This window comes from Protopterus annectens, chromosome 7.part0, assembly GCF_019279795.1.
Source record: "Protopterus annectens isolate FY-2018-M chromosome 7.part0, PAN1.0, whole genome shotgun sequence".
NCBI classification, from domain to species: Eukaryota; Metazoa; Chordata; order Ceratodontiformes; family Protopteridae; genus Protopterus; species Protopterus annectens.
In genome coordinates, this window is record NC_056739.1 from 1,194,156,123 (window position 1) to 1,194,168,553 (window position 12,431).

The window sequence follows — 12,431 nt, forward strand, 5'->3', positions numbered from 1 at the left end:
TCAAAGACAGTTCTGATGAATGAAGGGCAGAGAGAAGGTGGGGGGAAAGAGATATCACCTTTTCCCCCTGGAAGCGAGGCCATCATGATATCTGCCTGATTCTGCATCCCAAGAAGACAATGTCCTGTGCCGGATTGAGTTGAGATTTCAGGAAATTTATCAGGAACCCTAGAGACTGCAGCAGGTGTAGAAGGTCTTTTATGTGACGAAGGTGGGTTTCTCTGTCTGCTGCCTGAACAAAGAGGTCGTCTAGGTATGGGAATAGTTCCCTTGGTCCTGCAGTAGGCAATCATTGGAGCCAGGCTTTTTGTGAATACCCTTGGGGCAGTGGAGAGCCCAAAAGGCAAAGCACGGAACTGAAAGTGAGAAGACCCTGCTAAGAATATGAGACATTTCCAGAATGCAGGCTTTATGGGGATGTGCTGGTAGGCCTCCTTTATGTCAAGGGTTGCCATGAAGGCCTGAGGAAGGATGAAGGGAAAAGAGTGTGGGTAAGGTGAGCATCCTGAAGGAGGGGACCTTTAAGAACAGGTTGAGGCGGGAGAGGTCTAAGATAGGTTTCCATGGTCCTTCCTTCCTGGGGACCAGAAATATTCTGGAATAGAATCCTTCCCCTTGAGAATGAAGCAGCAGTTTTTTTATGACCTGATAGAGAAGGGGCAGTTGGGATGCAGGTGGTTGTGGCATGGTCAGTCTTGGAGGAGGGGAGAGAAGTCATAAAGTAACCCTCTCGCAGGATGGACAAAACCCACTTGTCTGATGTGATGAGGGACCACGTAGGGAGACAGTGAGGGAGGCGGGTGGACAGAGGAAGGGAGGGAGGAGGGGGGGTTGTGGCAGGCAGTCAGACACTGCCTGCCCTGTCAGGAAAGGAAGGCCTCTGGCCAGTGAGCTGAGGTATCCTAGGCTGAGTGGACTGCATTCTGGGGGGGTCTTCTAGACCTGGTAGGGGCTGAAAGCCTGGAGGTCTTTCTTAAAAATTGAGTCTTTGCTGGATAGGTCCTCTGGAACTTAGGGACAGGAGAGACCAGGAGATGCTTGAGGTACTGTAGTTCCTTCTCTTTTTGTTGCAGAGACTTAAAAAGGTCAGCCACTTTAGCACCAAAGAAGGGTGAGTGGTCCAAGGGGCCATCCAGGAGCTTGGCTCTGAAGTCATCAGGGAGGGGCTGCAGGCACAGCCAGGAGTATCTCCTTAACATGGACGCTGATGCAGCTGACCTAGCTGAGGCTTCAGCTGCATCGTATCCACACCTAAGGGAGTGCTTGTTCACCTGAGAGACCAGCCCTATCAAGGAGGACAGGGCTGCCATTCAGCTCCTTGGAGGCTTTGTCCAGCAGAGCAAGAGAGAGTATTTTCCATGTCAGACTGTCCTTATCTGCAGGGAGGACAATGGTGCCCTGTCATTGGAAATGGAGATAATGGCAGGGTCTGCCAGAGGGCACTTCAGCAAGAATTTGTCTTTGTCAGGGACCCTGTACAATCTATCCACCTTGAGAGGAGCAGGTGGTTGGGAATCTGAATTAGTGGATGCTGCAGCAAATGCACCCAGGAAGGAAGGTTGAACAGGTGGAATAGGAAAGGATTAGGAGAATCCATCTGTATGAGATCATAAAATCTCTTTTGTTGTTCAGTCATGTCTGAGCAATCCCACTTGAAGTGGTCTCTCATCAAGTTTACAGTATCACTGAAGGTTACGTTTTCCACTGGGGAATCAGGCTCTCCAGAAGTTTCCTCAGGGGATTGTGCAGCCTCCTGTAAGGTACCTGCTGTGGTGGATGCCGGGTCCTCAACCAAGCTGACAATGGCTACAGGCTGAGGCATGGCATAGGGAGGCCCAGTGGAAGAGATCTCTGAAGAGTAGAACAGGGAGTCCTCTGAGGAGTCAGACAACTCCTCCTCTGCTGGCCAACTCACAGTCCTTTCAGGGATGGAAGGTCTAGGACTTAGAAGAGGTGGAACAGCAAAAGCAGTTTCATTGGAAGGTCTAAAGGCCATGAAGGCATTGTATAAACTTTGGCTAAAGGCCTGCCAATCAGGTAAGGATTCAGGTGCTGGAGAAAGATGCCTAGTCTTTTGTTTCTTTTTAGAAGGCCTAGTAGGCATCTGGCTGGTGGTAGGCCTAGGGGTAATCAGTGGGACAGTGGAGGCAGAGTCCAAAGCACCCACCAAAGGCACTGGTTCACCCCAGAGTCTGAAACAAGTGCCGGTACGTCCTCCCCGGACATGTCGTCCCCACTAGATTGTGCGGCTTCCTGTAAGGTACCCACTGTAGATGCTGTGGCAGATGCTGGGTCCTCAACCAAGCTGACAACAGCTACAGGGTGAGGCATGGCACAGAGAGGCACAGTGGTAGAAGTGGGCCACATGGACTTGACCCTCTTCTTTGGATTGTGTGGCCTCCTGTAAGGTACCCACTGTATCTGCTGTGACAGATGCAGGGTCCTCAACCAAGCTGACAATGGCTACAGGCTGAGGCATGGCAGAGGGAGGCACAGTGGAAGAAGTAGGCCACATGGACTTGACTCTCTTCTTTGGTGGGTCAGACAGGGCAAAAGAGCCGGTCTCCATACCTAGTGCAATCTGTCTTAAATGCTGATTCTCGAGGTACAAATTAAGGGCCTGTAAATGATGCCGAAGGGTCTTGGGGATGAATGATTTGCAGACGACACAGTCCTTATAATCGTGTTCTCTACCCAAACAGAAAAGACACTGGTCATGGGTGTCTTTATGGGGAATCTGGTGACCACAATTGCACTTACTCTTACTGGACATGAACGCTGTAAACTTAACTAAAAGGACTAAGAATCCCCAGTGGGGTACTTAGCTTTGATATTATTCAGAACAGACGTCAGAGAGTAGCAGGAACACCTGGCGTACAGCTGGCAATTGAAAGGCTCTGAGGGCTGGTGCATGCAGATATCACCTTTATGGCCCACATTCCTGCCTCCATGTCAGACATCCGATGCACCAATAGGAATTGAAAATTTTTGGAAACATGGCCGGACAACCTGATCGGAAGGGTAAACCCACTGGTAGAATACTGCAACACTGGAATAGGAGGACATCCATGGTTGCCTGGACCAGAAAGTAGTCACCAAAATTATCTTGGGAGATTCCCTTTGAACCTTCTGCATTATCCTTGATATTAGTGGAAAGGGTTGAAAAGCATACAGGACCATTCCTGCCCAATGAAAAGAAAAGGCATTGGTCCTCTAGGCCTTCTTGCATGGAGTCCTGGAACAGAATCTTGCAAGTTGATTATTCAAGAGTGGAAGAAAAGACATCTACATGACGAACTTCCCACAGATAGACCAAATCTTGGAAGACCCCCTGATCTACTTTCCATTCTCGAGTGTCTGCCCTGGTCCTGCTTAAAATGTCTGCCATACAATTTTCCACTGACGGACTGTAGGATCCCTGTAGAGTGACACTGTGCTGTGAAGCTATAGCCCAAGCTAACATGGCTAGTCTGTAGAGGGGGTACAACCTGGTTCTCCTTGCTTGTTGATATACCACAAGACTGTGATATTGTCTGTAACCACTTAAAGAGGTCCTAGGGACTAAAGATGTTTCAAAGGGTTGACCACCTTGACTGGGGCAAGCATCTCATTGATATTTATGTGCTTGTGTCCTTGGTATCTTCACACCCACTGCACTTTTATCCCTCCTGAAACTGCTCCCCAGAGTCCAAAGTGTCTGTGGTGACAGACTGCTCTTGATCAGGGAGGGAGTAGGGGAGGCCTGGATTTAAGGATATCCATTGTCTCCATCAAAAAATCTATCTTCTGACAAGTCCCCAGCACCAGGATTTGGTAAGATAAAGGGTGCTGATGCTGGGGCTAAAGAGGTTTCAAGTACCAAAGTATCTTTCTCATGTGGAGTCTTGCCAGGGGTATCATGAGAATCGTAGATGCCATAAGATCCAAAATCCTGAGGTATTTCCTCACAGCGACCAAAATCTTAGTGGAAATTTTTTCCTGTGGAAGAAAAGCTCTTTAAAATGAGGTGTCTAGTTGACATCCCAGGAACACAATCTTGTGTGAAGGAGTCAAGAAAGACTTTTCAACATTCTCTTGGAATCTCAGCTTGGGTAAGAGATCTCTCACCCAACAAACACAGATTCCTGACACTTTGAGAAAGACTCTGCAAAGATAAGCAAGTCATTTACATATGAAAAAATGTGGATACCCTGTAGCCTGCAATGAGCTACAACTGAAGCTAGACACTTTGTGAACACTCCTGGTGCAGTTAATGGTCCAAAGAACAAGTCAGAGAACTGATAATGTGATCCAGACACACACAACCTTAAGAAATGTATGAAGTCTGGATGAACAGAGATGTGGTGACAAGCATCCTTTAAGTCTAGTGCTACCAGGAAACTTGAAAGCGGACGTCAGAGTTGTGAAGAGACGTTATTCTGAATTTGGGCACCATCACAAGCAGGTTTAGGAAAGAAAAATGAAGAACTGGTCTCCACGTATTTTCTTTCTTTCTTTTTCTTTCTTTCCTTGATACTAGGAACATCCTTGATTAAAACACTTCCCGACCTGGGAAACAGGATCTGGTTCTATCATTCCTTAGTACAGCATATGAAGAACAGCTGGAAACAGAGTCTGATTTGGAGGATAAGAAATGACCTTGGACAAGAGGAATTTCCTCCCACTACCATCTCTAACCTTGTTAAATGATTTTCAGAACCCATATGTGTGAAATAATTTGTTGCCAAAGAGAAAAACAAAAGATTCAGATTTTCTGGAAGAAAAAAAGGGGGCCATGAAGGGGGTCATAAGGTCTCCTGAACAGTCCGGCTTACTGGAATGTCTTTGGTTTTCAGAGGTTTGAGACTCATTGCCATTTCTTCTTAAACATCTGTTTACCTGAATTTTGTTGAGACTATTCTGTTTTTTGTCAAAATTGGAAGAAGAAATAGAAAATCCCTTGGGAAATTTAGAAAAGGAGTGCTGAAAAATCAGAGATTCCCTGGATCAGCTTGCCCTTTTCATCATGCTTTTTAATCACTTCTGCAACAGAGGGACCAAGTACTAAATCTCTAGCCAAGGGAGAATTTAAAATCTCACATTTATCATCATCTGGGAGGTTCTGAGAATGCAGCCATGATAACCTCCTCAAAACAGTACCAGCAACCATAGCCCCAGAAGTAGTATTGAAAGAGTTATACACACATGGCAAACAATGAGTAGTGACCTGTGCTGTAGAAGAAACAGTAGGTTCTTTAAGGCAGATTTTTTATCACAAAATAGAAACTGCAGATAAAACATTCTTTGTGCTTTCACAATTTATCAGGATGAACTAACACATGAGCCTGACCATTCAAAATTCTGAAAATCGAAGTTGCAGAAGCACACACTTTCCATACCAATCAATAATTTTCCCATCCTGATCAGAAAGTTTAGGACTGGAATTCACTAAGTGCTTAGCAGCAATGGGATCAACTAAAGGTATAGCTGCTGGGTCAGGTTAGGGACATATATAAAAATTTAAAAGACTGAGAAGCTTTATACATCCTGCCTTTTTAGGGGCAGATGGCTGACTATCAGAAAAATTGCAGGAAATAACATGTCTTCTAATGCAGACAGAACAGAAGGAATGGGTGAAAGTTCTCAAATTCTTCTCTAGCAACTCACAGTATTTTCTGCGGGAATGAGAAACTTCGGTGTTCTCCAACTGAAAACACTGTTGCATTCTAGCAATAGTATCAGAGAAAGAGAAACATCCTCCACAGGGAGAATCAAAAATGTACAGCTGTGTCCCACTTACCATAATTGCAGATGTTTGAGAAGATCAGTGTTGCACTATTAATCCTTGGGACTTCCTGCCATGCAGAAGCCTTCTATTAATCCAATTTCCAGGGTCTTAGCATCATCCCAAGCCAACAGACACACAATGACCGACATCTGGACATCAGGGTATAAAGAATGGCATGCATTGGTACCATCTTCAGGTCTTTCTAAGCTGAGAAAAAGCAGTTTTATGCCTAAGAACAGCATAACCACCCCAACACTCTGCTCTTGGTTGTGACTACAATGGAGAAGGAAACATAAGGACAGTCTGGATGAGCCAAAGGGATTTTACGTAGAGGCAAACAGAGATGTTCCTGCACAGTTGAAAGGTAGAAGGGTAGGAATAAGTATCGCAACACTGTTCTACTCGAACATCTACAATTACGGCAAGTGGGACACAGCTGTACTATGTTCTTTGTAGTCAATGTTGTAACACTAATCCCTGGGAAGATTCCCAAAACTGCTCTGCGGGTGGAACAGCTTACTGTAGGATTAGGAATATTATGTAAGGTGAACACTGCCTTAGCCCTGAAGACTTGTCCTAAGGTATAGTGTTTAGAAAAGGTGTGAACCAAATTCCAAGTGACTGCCTCTAGGATGGTTTGAGTGGGAACCCCTCTGAGGGAAAACAGTGGTAGCTGCCCCATGTCTGGGGAAATGGGCTCTAATGTGGCCAAGTAGAGGCTTTCAATGGTGTGTGTAACAGATCATGACGCAGTCTGCAAAGCATTTAGAGACCGTTTTCTTTGAGACAGCCTTGCCCTGGTTTCCCCTCTGCAAAGGATACCAACAACTGGTCTGCATTTACACAGTATTTGTTCTGCCAGTTATTACTTGATTTATCTCTGGATATCCAGAGAGTAGAGGGTTCCTTCTGCTTTGTTCTGTGGGTTTGGTAATACGACTGGCAGATGGATAGCCTGGTTAAGGCTGAGCTCTGAAACCACCTTGGGCATGAATGACAGGTTTGTTCTGAGGGTTATCATGTGCCTGTGGAAAACAGTGAAGAGCTCTATACACATGAGGGATTCTAGTTCAGTGACTCTTCTAGCTGATGTGATGGTTATAAGGAAGGTGGTCTTCCAGGTGAGCATCTTGAGAGGCTCAGCAGCAGCCAGCTCAGAGGGTGACAGGGTTAGTTTTTCCAATACATAATTTGGATCCCATGCTGGAATGAGGTCTCCTCTGGGAGGTCTCACATGAATCACCCCTTTTAGAAACAGTTTCATAGCAGGGTGGGAGAAGAGTGGTGGAGTAATCTGCAGGCAAGCTGAGATAGCAGAAGCATGGACCTTTATGCTGGAATAAGAAAGGCTCTGTTCAAACAGGTGTGATAAAGCAATACTGCATTGATGTCTGCTTGAGATGGGATAATGTGTCCAATGCGACACCAGATGGAAAATCTCTTCTATTTTGCCATGTATTATTTTCTCGTGTTAGGCCTTCCTGCCTCCTTTGGAGCACACAGCACCACTTTCGGGTAAGCCATTGAGGTAGGTGTCAAGATCCAATCCTCCAGGCAGCTAGATTGAGAGATACCAGGTTGGGGGTGGAGGACCAATCCCTTGATTTGGCTGAGAAGGTCTATATCCTTTGGGATTATGCAAAACCTTCCCTCACTGATGGTGAGGAGCAGAGAGAACCAATGTTGTCTGGGCCAGAAGGGGATTATCAGTATCATTCTTGGCCTACTTGTCCTGATCTTAAGTACCTTTGGAATCAAGGGTAATGGGATAAAGGCATATAGGAACCAGTGGGTCCATGTGAATGAGACAGCATCTGTTATCCAGGCTCCCTCCTGTTGTATTCTGGAGCAGAATCTCAGAAGTTGTTTGTTGTGGACGGAGGCAAAAAGGTCTATATGGGGGATCCCCACAGAGTGGAAACCAGGAATACTTCCCTTTTCAACATCAATTTGCTTGGATCTAGTAAGTCCCTGCTCAGGGAGTCTGCAAGAAGATTGCTGTGGCCTGGGATGTACAATGCTATGACAGTGATCCCCAAGTCTTTTTGATAAGCCTGCACAGTGGGCAAGGCAAGCCCCCCCCCCCTTGTTTATGTACCACGACTGTGGTATTGTCTGTCCAGATCTGCAGAGTTCCTGGGCTTGAATGCTGTCGGAAAGCTTTTATGGCTAGGAAGAATGCTACAATTTCCTTCTGACTGACATGAAATTTTCTCTGTTGTGGGGACCAAATGTCCTGCGCCCTCAGCTGGCTTAAATGGGCTACCCAAGCTATGTCTGAGCTGTCTGTGGTGATGGACTTGTCTGTCTGAGGCAGAGCGATGGCTGCTCGTGGATTAAATGGTGTCCTTCCACCACAGGAGTTACTTCTTGAGGCATGGGAGCACGGGCAGAAGGCATTAGCTGATCATTTATATGACATCAAGAAAGGAAATTTGAAAAATGCCTTAGCAAAGCATATTTCTGAGAGTGTAGAACATTGTTTTAAACTTATGGCTTTAAAGACAGAGTGTTAATAACAAAGGAGGAAACAACTTTAACATTACTGATAATGTAAAAATTAAATGGATTACAAAACTGAATGCTACTAGTAAGCCGGGTTTATATGGATTCTTAAGTATTTCACTGGCCCTTAAAGCAAGATGCGTTTTCTGACAGGTTTATTTGTACCATGTTATTTTTAAAAGTTTGATCTATGCTAACAAAGTAACTTGTAGTTTCTACATCTGAAGAAACGTATATATGTGAGACTGCTTGGGTCTAGTTTAATTTTACTTGAATAAAATCCAACTTCTGTGCATGGTTCAGGATTATTTTGTGTGAATACTTGGTTTATTTCTCCAGTGCATTTTACTCCAAGCATGCCGTTCCTTGGTTGTTTATCCCTAGTTTTTTTCATGTTTTCTCTTTTTCAGGATCACATCAGCAGTCTTCAAAGCAACTGTGGGACCTGCAGAAGTCAGAGGTTGTGACACTACCAAAGAAGCCAATGACAAGGACTCCATATGAGATGAGAGTACTTTGGCCATAAGTTTAAGAGATTTTGCATGAAACTTTGCATAATCGGAGCAGTTAGAGATGTCATGCTGATGCCCCAAGCAAGACAAGTGAAAACGTTTATGTGGGATTGTTTCCCACAGGACAAACCATTAACTTTTTGGAACATTAATTAGAGAAGAAATTTCTGGGGATACTTACCTGTTTGGAAACACGAGCCGAATGAAGAACTGCAATTGTATAAAATGCACATGAAGCATATTAGACTGCACGGCTAGAAAGAACTGAAGATGGCACTCTCCTCATGCCCTGATGTTTGACGTTCATTATGGAGTATCTGTCAGCTTGGGATGATGCTATGACACTTGAAATCAGGCTGGTCATGGGCTTCTGCATTACAGGAAGTCCCAAAGATTAGTACTGCAACACTGACCACGAAGGACATCTGAGCTCTCATTGGAATCTGAATGGGGAATCTGAGGGAAAAAAAACCTGCATCAGTCTCTGCATCATTCTGTTCAGATTCAGAATCTTGAATCTCTTAAGGTCAAGAGGAATCCCTCTGTTTTACCAGAAACTACTTTACAAGAAGGTTCAATAGCCTGAATTAAACCCTAAGCCAGACCCAGTAAACTACTCCTATTCAAAGAAATATGAGTAGAAGATACATGCTTGGTTTTCTGTTTCTTTTGACAGGAAAAATGGGACCCCTAGGGATGGGCACAACACTCTGATGCAACAGAAAAACCTTCCCTGTTCTTTCTCTCAGGATCAACAAGACTGGCTCTCCCTTGCCCACTGAGGGGGACCAAAACAGCAGCAAAGGATGTGGCTAAGCCCCAGTTCATAGTGGCTATAGGTGTTAAACCAGATCAGAGGTATCCAGGGTAGAAGATGAGTGGTCTGAGATACAAATGGCCAGAGCATAGTCATCCACCTACAGCTGAGGCAAACTGTTAGCCTGCTGTGGTAGCAAAGGCTGTTTGTCCTCTTCTTCTTGTGGCTGGAAGAAGGCCTGACCTTGACCATGGGACTGGAAGTCTGTTCCATGTCAAGCACAAAATAGTGCCTCTTTTTTTGGGGAAGACCAGCAGCAATTGCCAGTAAACACTACCACTGCATAAAAGTGACTTTTTTGACAGAAAAAACACACTTTTTAAACTGACAGAAAACAAGTGCTCTGTTTAAAAGTAGTTACAGTCTCGAGATAGTTCATTAAAACATAACACTCCTAGCTTCAAAATAACTTGCCTGAAGATGAAAGTAATATAACAATAAAATTAACAAAACAGAAGTTTTTCCCTGCAAAGGGAACTTATCAGACCAGCAAAGCATAAGCCGACCATAGATCCTTGAAAGCCTCAGAATAACACTCCTCTGTGGCAATAAAGCTCTTAGGGGCTTCACACCCAGCCTTGTCTTCTAGTCTAGTTCGAGCTGCATGACAGTTTGGTCATGTGGAAGATGCCCCAAAGTTTTTGTATAAGAAAATAATAAACAAAAAGACTGAAAATTTCACTTGAGGATTTTACTGGAAGATGTGTAATAGTCTTGCTGTAAATATTTTGTCTTTGTTTTCTGAAAAGCTGAAATGTTGTTTTATTAACAATCATGTTGTTAGATAAATAAAAAATATAATAAATCATAATAAACATAGACCAAGAATGGTACCATTCTCTAAATTTCACAAACAAATTGTCATGCCTTGGAAACTGTGCAATGTAGACTTATTGTCAGGACACTTTTGTTAGCCAGATAAACTTTCATATGACAGCAAGAAATTCATATCTGAGTGTATTCATTGAGATATTTACAAAAATATGAAAAAAATATGAAAAAAATTGGGCATAATTGCACAATTAGCAAGATAAACACTGAATCTCTCAAGATGTACAACCTTTTTTCTAATTATGAAGCTGAGCTGATGTCTGAAATTGAAGCATTAGAGGGATAAGCTAATTCATCTGACTTCCAGCACATTTCTAATAGTAACAATCGAATGCTGGAAAGACTGAAGGTGTATGAAAACAAGCTTATTGCTGTTAGGAAGTGCAAATTACTACAAGACATATCTGATTTTAAAAACAAGAACATTTTTGATTGGACGACAGATTCTAATGTTGTGACATCACAAATGGGAAAAACTGCATCTTCTATATCTGCCGGCGAGAAGAGCTCTTCGGCTTTTTGATCTAAGCTCAATGAGCAACATATGCAGGCATCTTCTGTTACAGCAAAATGTAGTGAAGCTGTCCATGATTTGGACAACTTCGCAACAGACGCTTCGTTGGACAACTTGATTGACTCAGTAGATGAGTCTAGTGTAGCATCTTTAAAATCAAAAAATAGTCCCTGCTGTATGTGCATAAACTAGTGTACAACTAACAGGGGCCACTGCTGCATCTACAGATATTAATGAAAAGGCTTTTTTAGCCACAGCACCCTTTCATCTAGAACATCTTGTTCAATTCCGAGAGAAATCCAGAGGCAGGAAGAGGAATTGTATGGAGACAGAAACAGAATTAATGACCACCCAGACGGAATTGTGCAGAACAGGCAAGGTAGGCCAAACAGGGTCAACAATGAAGAACAAGAAATTAGAGATGTAACAAATGTAGTTAATTTATCTAGCTGCATTCTGAGTCTGACTCAACTATTTGTGCTTAATAAAGGACTGTCTTTTATTCCCACATGTGAGGGGGATTTTAATGAAATGCTTACAGAGCTATGTTTATTTGTAAGGGCCATTGACCTTAAGCTGATCTTTAAACAAAGTAGATGAGGAGACTGACAGTTTGAGATGCACCAGTTTATTTACTCCTATTAGCACACCTACAGAGAAAGCATTTCATAGTTTCTGTGAACAAGAACTTTATGATCTATTTTTTAAGAAAAATGCTTATAAATATTTTAATTTAAACAATGCTGAACGTGATGCTCTGAGTAGTTTATGCTGCAATAACGACATTATCAAAAAAGAAGCTGATAAAGGTGGCAAAATTGTTTTGATGGATGTTGACCAGTATAAAAAAGTGGATGTATGCTTTTTTAGCTGATAATGAAACTTTTACTTTACTTAATAGTAGTCGTGTGACTAGAGTTATAGACTCAAGGGGTATTTGTATGACTCCTTAATAGAAGGCCTTTTGACTCCTGAAATGCATAATTATTTATATCTCGAGAATCCTGTAACCCCAAACTTTATGGCCTTCCTAAACTCTAAGTGTCTTACTACACCGCCTATGAGACCGATTTTCTCAGGCGGTAAATGGATTACTATGGCTTTATCCAAATATTTGGACAAGCAGCTTTTTCCACTACTTAACATGAGAAAAAGCTATATTAGAGACATCAAAGGTTTTCTGACTAACTTGAGAGACTGGTTATGTGCTAATAATTGTAATAACTTGATGTTTGTCACCTTAGACATAAAATCATTATTTACTGTCATTCCGAATGACTATGGTTCTAGATTCTACTAGAAAATTTTTATGTAAACATAGTAGCCTTTCTACAATGAAAATTCAACTATTATGTTCTATGTTGGATATTGTGCTAAGCAACAATGTATTTTTATAGGATAAGTTTTATCATCAAAAACTGGGTGCAGCAGTGGACACCCCAGTGGCAAACACATATGCCAACCTTGTAGTGAGCAGATGGGAAG

General features: G+C 43.0%; 1 protein-coding gene across 1 annotated transcript in view; it reads right to left on the reverse strand.

Moving 5' to 3' along the window:
• The window catches only part of LOC122806149 (TBC1 domain family member 2B-like), a 192,582-nt gene that overhangs the window by 36,001 nt on the left and 144,150 nt on the right, over positions 1 to 12,431 (reverse strand). The window lies entirely within an intron of this gene.